Here is an 8309-nt window from a genome sequence, read left to right as displayed (position 1 = left end):
GCTCTGAGTCTCCTCCCGCCGTCCTCACCTGGATTTTCGCTCCATCATACATTTCCTTAATTGCTCTGATATATGCCAGCGGTACTCCACTCACCTCCAAGCATCTCCAAAGCACCTCCCTGAGGACTTTGTCGTAAGCCTTCTCCAGGTCGATAAACACCATGTGCAGATCCTTCTTCCTTTCCCTATACTGTTCCACCAACCTCCGTACCAGGTGGATTGCCTCCGTCGTCGAGCGGCCGGGTATAAATCCGAACTGGTTTTCCAAAATAGACACTATCCGTCTCAGCCTTACCTCGACCACTCTCTCCCAGATCTTCATAGAGTGACTCAATAACTTAATCCCCCTATAGTTATTGCAACTCTGAATGTCCCCCTTATTCTTATAGAGAGGGATCATGGTACTCCACCTCTAGGCCTCGGGCATCTTTGCCGTCCTGAAGATTTCATCAAACAATCCAGTCAACCACCTTACACCAGCCTCTCCAACGAACTTCCAAAACTCCACCGGTATCTCATCCGGCCCCGTCGCCCTACCCCTTCAATATCTGAGCTGAGTATTGAACTAAATCTAGAATACTATTGATACTTAGATTACTGAGATTTCTTAAGTTCTGTAACTGTCTGAGAGTACTAAATTCTGTAACTGACTGAGTTCTAAGAATCGTGGCTTGATTGAGATTATCGTGAAAACTAATATGGGCTCTAGACTTGCAGCTAGATTGTCGGGTATAAATACCCCCAAGACTCAATAACATAAAAGTTAAACATAACCATCTTAAATAATCATGACCATGAACTTTCATTCACCATTACAATCATTAAAGCATCTCTTCAAGCACTTCAAAATCATAAACATATGATAGTGTAGGGAGACATGCTATTAGATCATACTTTATTCAACAAGGTCTTACAACAAACACTTAACATGCCTTGAAGAGCACATAATTGGGTAATTTCATGCTAACATGTCACAATTCATTCACTAAAGCTTTTCAACAAACACTTGGCATGCATGAACTTACACACAATTGGGGATTTCTAGTCAAAGTGCTATAATGGCTCTAATTCCTTCACATAAGCATTTTATCAAACATATGGGGAGCATGCTTTGGTTATTCATCAATTTCTACACCTAATTATCATAAATACATTATTCAACATGCACCTTTAGGGATTTAACATGGTCATAATGCAATTCAACACGAATCAAAATCAAAGCTTGCAACTTATATTTTAAAGCATGAATTATATCTCAACAATAACATGAACATTAACTTCAATTCACATAAATCATGAAAAACTCATAAAAATCATAATATTTGAATTTAAAAAGGAATTCTTAAACTTCTTGGGTGGAAGGAACCCAAGAATCAACATCTGCATACCTTAGAAGACTCTTTCTTGAAGATTCTTGAAAAGATCCTTAGGCTTGTTCTTGAGAATAAAGGAGAGATTTTGAGTTACTTAATGATTACTTAGGGTTTAGAGAGAGTATTTTGTGTATTTAATATCTCACAAAATGTTTTGAAGTGATTAAGGGCGGTTTAGGGGTGTGAAATGACTTCAACACCCTTGATCTAGGTCAAAACAGAGTGTTTACGTCACTTGAACCATAAGATATGCGGCGCACACCTCATTACATAAGCTAGGTTGTGTGGAGCACACCTTATCTCCTAAATTAGGTTGTACATCGCACACCTTATGGAATAAGTTAGGTTGTGCATCGCACACCTTATAGCATACCCAAACCAGTAGCCTTAGGCGATTTGTTAGGCGATGTACTTTAATTTGCAAAGCCATAACTTCTTGCTCGGGTGTTGGATTTTGGCGAAATTAATATATTTGGAAAGCTAATTTGATTCTCTATAATTTTTTAGGTCTAAATTTTCCAAAACACCACATATACATCAAGTTATGCTTGTTCAAAGATGACCCTTGTGAAATCAAACACTAAAACTTGATGGATTCGAAAGCTCTTAGCTTGCCTTACTCTAAGTGACTCTTATGAACACGCTTAACACATCATAAGCTCTCTTCTCACTAGGATACTCATTGTAAGTCATGTACTCAAATATGAATCACATGATATGAGGTTTCATACGTAGGATCAATGGCTCATTTTCTAGCTTAGAAATATATGGGGTATTACACTTATGAAATGAAGAAATTCTAACACTTAACCAAATTTTCTAAGTGTTAAGCCTCTCTTGGCATAATTTAAAAACTCTAATGGCTAGGTAAATTTATGGGGTCTTACATTATCTCTCCCTTGGTAATATTCGTCCTTATATGGGACTGATTAGATTGAGAATACTGATGGACTGAACTTACTTAAGGAACGAGAACATCTGAAACATGTCTATATAATTGGAACTATTGATATACTGAAATCTCATACTGAACATGCATGTTTAATGCATGGATACGTGATTGAGTCCTTACATTGAGCATGCATATCTTATGCATTAAATATTGACTCATAAATGCACAACTAAAATTATTGATAAGCTGAGCTTCTGTACTAAACATGCATGTCTAATGCATGACTACTTGACCGAACTGACTCTTGAATTCTTGACTGAATATGCAATAATAATTGATACTAACTTTGTGAGAAATATTTGAACACGCAACTGAATGGGTTTAAGGGCATGAAAGTATCAGGGAATTATGGGGTATCTCCTCCTTGGGACTCTATGTCCCTCTAAGAATGCTTACTTCACTGATATACTGGAGTAATGCACAAGGCATCTATAAAATGGATCATAATTGAACCTCGAGAGTCAGAAACTAATGCATGTCTTATGAACTGACTGAACTCACAACTTCTAGGATGTTATACCTTGGAATAGTTATATTCCAGAGTTTTTGGATGGTATGGTTAGATAAAAAAGATGGGAAAATAAACCATATAAATCTGACTACCTGACTGCTAAACTGACTTATTGGTTGTTCAAACTAACTCAAGATGAAAACTTATGGTTAATTGGAGCACTTCTTCTACACTTTCTCAACTACACTCTCCACTTTAGCTTCAATTCATCACCATAAGTCTGTGACCACTTTACTAAACTCTAAACTGAACCACAATCAATCTACTCTAGAGTCTAGGGTATAATAATGTACATAAATGATAAACTCGTCTTGAAAGACTACACCTGAAAGTATAAAGCTCACTGCTAATACTATCTCTTGGGATAAAACTCTTAACTTCCTTTAGCTCCTGCAATCATAGTCACATACTTACGCTATTTTCAACACATGTTTGTCTTACTAAATGCATCATCTGCTTTTGTTTCTTTATAGACTACTAAGATCACACGTCCTCACTCATATACACACCTTCATACTCAGTTTTAATCAACAAACTTAAATTCTTGCATGCATTATTCAAGCCTACTAATTCACCTTTCATACAACTAACCCTATGAAACAAAATCTGCTTAAATTTTAGATAACACTATCCCGAAACTATCTGCTGAGACTATCTGAGAAAGCTCTATCTTTAGGACTTTGAGCTTCACTGCTTCTGTTACCTTGAAAGTAAGGTGGGGTTGACATGAGTGGAGCATAATCAGAATCTACATAGGTTTCTTAGAGAGCCTTTCCATAGCACAATCTGAGACATGAAAGAGGGAAAACTTTTCCTAAAACTCTCATAGCCTCCTGTACATAAATTTGGCATGCAACACACCCATGCACAAGACTCTACTAGATGTGGCTTTCAGACTTCCTAGGACACTGTTGAACCTTAGGCTCTGATACCAAGTTTTAACACCTTAGATTCTGAACCTCGGATGCTACACGGTGCTCATGACCCTAAGGGACCACAAGCAAAATCTTTCTGATATCTATAACTAAGCACCGCATAATATATTGAAATAAATGCAGAAAACTGGCAGAAACTTGCCATAAGGTTAAAATAATTAAAATACAGTTGAATAAAGTTTAACAATATTAAAACTAAACATTTGTCTGAACAACTAGTCTAAAAACTTTATAGTCTGAAAGCCTCTAAACTATCCGAACTGTGGAGTTGATGGGACATGTACCTAACTAACTATAACTACTGAAATACTAAACTGGTAATAAAATGAAATAAGAACCATCCTCGAATGATGAGGACTCACAGCTAGGTCTACTACTGCCTAAAACTGAGCTGCTAAGGGTGCTCTAGATCTCGTGCTTCTGAACCTATGGTGTAAAGTAAAACACCATAGCATAAATACATCAGTACGTGGGAATGTACGGAGTATACAAAATGAGGTAAGGCTAAATACAAGGGCTTATGCATGAATAATTACTTAACTGAATAATCATGAGAATACTGAATGAGGACATATGCATGAATGCACAAACCATAACTGAAATCATTGTGGCACTAAATACTGAGACTCGGATACTACTTTACTGATGTCTGAACTCACTACTAACACTGAGATACTAAATAACTAAATCTACTGATATTAATAACTGAATACTGAGGTTGAGATCAGTCCTATCCAGCGGGTGATCTCTGAATTGTATTATAATGAGAATGCTTAACTGAATTTGAGGTTAGTCCTATCTAGCGGGTGATCTCTGAAAATATTGATAATGAAGATGTTTTTACTTAGTATGAGATCAGTCTTATCTAGCGGATAATCTCTAAATCTGATAATACTGATATTATTTGACTAAATCAAAAATTAGTCCTATCTAGCGGGTAATCTCTGAATCAATTGATATTAATAATGATCGACTGTATCTAACAGTCCTAAATTTGTATTGCCGATCTAAGTTCTTTTACTGAGACTGATTCTAAAATTGAGACTCTGGGAAGTAGTCATCTAACCGACATGCCCTGAATCTTAACTTGTGGGGTCCAACCTGTAACCCTAGCTGGAAGGGTGTCAGTACCGTACCATGGGTAAAGATAACTTTACTTTTGTGGAGTCAGTCCTATCTAGCGGGTGACCCCTAAGATCAATCCTATCTAATGGGTGATCCCTGAGTATTCCGATCCTATCTAACGGGTGGCATCTCGTACCTACAATGGCTACATAATTTTGGAACTTAGGGATCGCTCCTAGGGATCTCAGTCCTCTCTAACAGATGAGCCCCCATCCCTGGGTTCGCTCAGTGCTGAATCCTACTCCCAACTGAAAGACACTGAACTGGTTCTTTTTCTTAAATTGTACTTGACTAAGATGAATCTGTCACTGATCATGTTACTTAACTAATATAGCTAAGTTCATTTGGTTTTGAAGACTGATGAAATAATACTGAAGTTTGTTATCTAACTGAATGTTAGTAAGTTCTAAATTAATTATTTGAATGCTACTAAGGTCTGAACTGGATACTTGAATACTACAAAGATCTGAGTTGAGTACTGAACTAAAGCTAGAATACTATTAATAATTAGATTACTGATATTTTTTAAGTTCTGTAACTGTCTGAGAGTAATGAATTCTGTAACTGACTGAGTTTTAAGAATCGTGGCTTGACTGAGATTATCGTGAAAACTAATACAGGATCTAGACTTGCAGCTAGATTGTCAAGTATAAATACCCCCAGTACTCGATAACATAAAAGTAAAACATAACCATCTTAAATAATCATGACCATGGACTTTCATTCACCATTACAATCATTAAAGCATCTCTTCAAGAACTTGGAAATCATAAACATATGATAGTATAGGGAGACATGCTATTGGCTCATACTCCATTCAATAAGGTCTTACAACAAACACTTAACATGGATTGAAGAGCACAAAATTAGGGAATTTTATGATAACATGTCATAATTCATTCACTGAGGCTTTTCAACAAACACTTGGCATGCATGAACTTACACACAATTGGGGATTTCTAGTAAACATGCTATAATGGCTCTAATTCCTTCACATAAGCATTTTATCAAGCATATGGGGAGCATGCTTTGGTTATTCAATAATTTCTATACCTAATTATCATAAATACATCAATCAATATGCACCTTTAGGGATTTAACATGGACTTAATGTAATTCAACTCGAATCAAGATCAAAGCTTGCAACTTATATTTTAAAGCATGAATTATATCTCAACAATAACATGAACATTAACTTCAATTCATATAAATCATGAAAAAGTCATAAAAATTGTAATTTTTGAATTTAAAAAGGGATTCTTGAACTTCTTTGGTGGAAGAAACCCAAGAATCAACATCTGTATACCTTAGAAGCCTCTTTCTTGAAGGTTCTTGAAGAAATCCTTAGGCTTGTTCTTGAGAATGGAGGAGAGATTTTGAGTTACTTACTGATTGCTTAGGGTTTAGAGAGAGGATTTTGTGCATTTAATATCTCACAAAATGTTTTGAAGTGATTAGGGATGGTTTAGGGTGTGAAATGACTTCAACACCCTTGATCTAGGTCAAAATGGAGTGTTTACATCATTTGGACCATAAGGTATGCGACACACACCTCATCGCATAAGCTAGGTTGTGCGGCACATATCTTATCGCCTAAATTAGGTTATGCATCACACACCTTATGGCATAAGTTAGGTTGTGCACCATATACCTTATATCATACCCAAACCAGTAGCCTTAGGCGATTTATTAGGCGACACACTTCATTTTACAAAGCCATAACTTCTTGCTCGGGTGTCAGATTTTGGCAAAATTGATATCGTTGGAAAGATAATTAGATTATCTACAATTTGGTGGGTCTAAATCTGCCAAAAAATCACATATACATCAATTTATACTCATTAAAAAATGACCCTTGTGAGATTAAACACTAAAACTTGATGGATTCGAAAGCTCTTAGCTTGTCTTACTCTAAGTAACTCTTATGAAAATGCTTAACAGACATAAGATTTCTTCTTACTAGGATACTCATTGTAATACATGTACTCAAATATGAATTACAAGATTAGAGGTTTCATACGTAAGAACAATGGCTCATTTTCTAGCTTAGAAAATATATGGGGTATTACACTTATGAAATGAAGAAATTCCAACACTTTGCCAAATTTTCTAAGTGTTAAGCCTCTCTTGGCATGCTTTAAAATCTTTAACTACTAGGGAAATTTATGAGGTCTTACACCCTGGTCCTTTAGGACATTAGTGTAGTGGATCCATGCCATCCAGTGTTGGTACCCTTACCAAGGTACTAACACTCTTCCAAGTAAGGTTACAGGTTGGACCCTGATTAGCCCAGATTAGGGTATGTCGGTTATTGTTAGCTCCCACAATCCCCAGTTCAGTATTTAGGTTTTTTTTAGTTAAGGTTTGCATGACCAAGTGTACAATATTCAATCATTCAGTTATTCAGATACCCAACATATATTTGTACTTGGTCTTGAATTCAATTTTCATGTTCATGCATTCATGCTCAGTATATATATATATATATATATATATAATATATATATATATATATAATAGATAATTTTTTATCTCGCATATTCAGTACATTTAAAGTACTGATTACATACTTCTGTACACTATATTATCTCATAATATAGGTTCAAATGATCAGTACACAGAACGCCCTTAGAGAATTCACACACCACTCAACTATAGCCTTGGTGAGTCCTCATTAGCCGAGGACTAGTTATCTTATCAGCTATTCATTTCAGTACCTTAGCTTATTTCTGTTAGTCATAGTTAGTTAGGATCCTGTCCCAACAACTCATTAAGTTTAGTCTTTCAGACAGTTAGACATATTTCTTTTCAGTTTCATTAGGTATCTTCAGACTATATTTATCTTGATTTTATGATTATTCCTTATCAGTTTACTTCAGTTAGCATTCACTTAATATTTGTTATATTCCTTCAGTATTTATTTCTTATGCCAGGTCATGGGTTGGCTAGGTCAATTATGACTCTAAGCATCGTGTTAAGACTAGAGGTAGTCTTGGGTCATGATATGATGAGGACAATCTTTAAGAAGATACTTAAATCTTTCTCGTCTATTATAGATATTTTTATCTGGGTTTTGTTTGAAACTCAGGATCTCACTCCTCAACCTTGAAATTTTACCAAAAGAAAAGAATTGAATGAAGAACTTCCTTACCAAGTCATCCCAAGTTATGATAGAGTTTGAAGGTTCTACCTTCAACCATTTCTTTGCCTCTCCTAATAGTGAGAAGAGAAAAAGTGTGAGCCTCACGTAGTCTGTAGAGACTCCGGTGGGAATGAAAGTGTCACTAATCTCCAAGAATTTTTATAGATGAACCTTTGGATACTCATGTTATAGGCCTGTGAATTGTACACTACTATGTAGCAATTGCACCATGTTTTGTTTAAGTGCAAATCTACCCCCAGGTTCTAGTCTG

General features: G+C 35.9%; 1 non-coding gene across 1 annotated transcript; it reads left to right on the top strand.

The window, feature by feature from the left end:
- Positions 1–7895: 7895 nt before the first annotated feature.
- On the top strand, positions 7896–8002 carry LOC124886838. The gene has a single exon (XR_007044245.1). It is a non-coding gene; the product is annotated as a small nucleolar RNA R71 (small nucleolar RNA).
- The last annotated feature ends 307 nt before the right edge of the window (positions 8003–8309 follow it).

The sequence above is a fragment of the Capsicum annuum genome, chromosome 8 (assembly GCF_002878395.1).
Source record: "Capsicum annuum cultivar UCD-10X-F1 chromosome 8, UCD10Xv1.1, whole genome shotgun sequence".
In the NCBI taxonomy this organism is placed as follows: domain Eukaryota; kingdom Viridiplantae; phylum Streptophyta; class Magnoliopsida; order Solanales; family Solanaceae; genus Capsicum; species Capsicum annuum.
The sequence above is the reverse complement of the archived record's forward strand: the minus strand, read 5'-3'. Positions and strand labels throughout refer to the sequence as shown.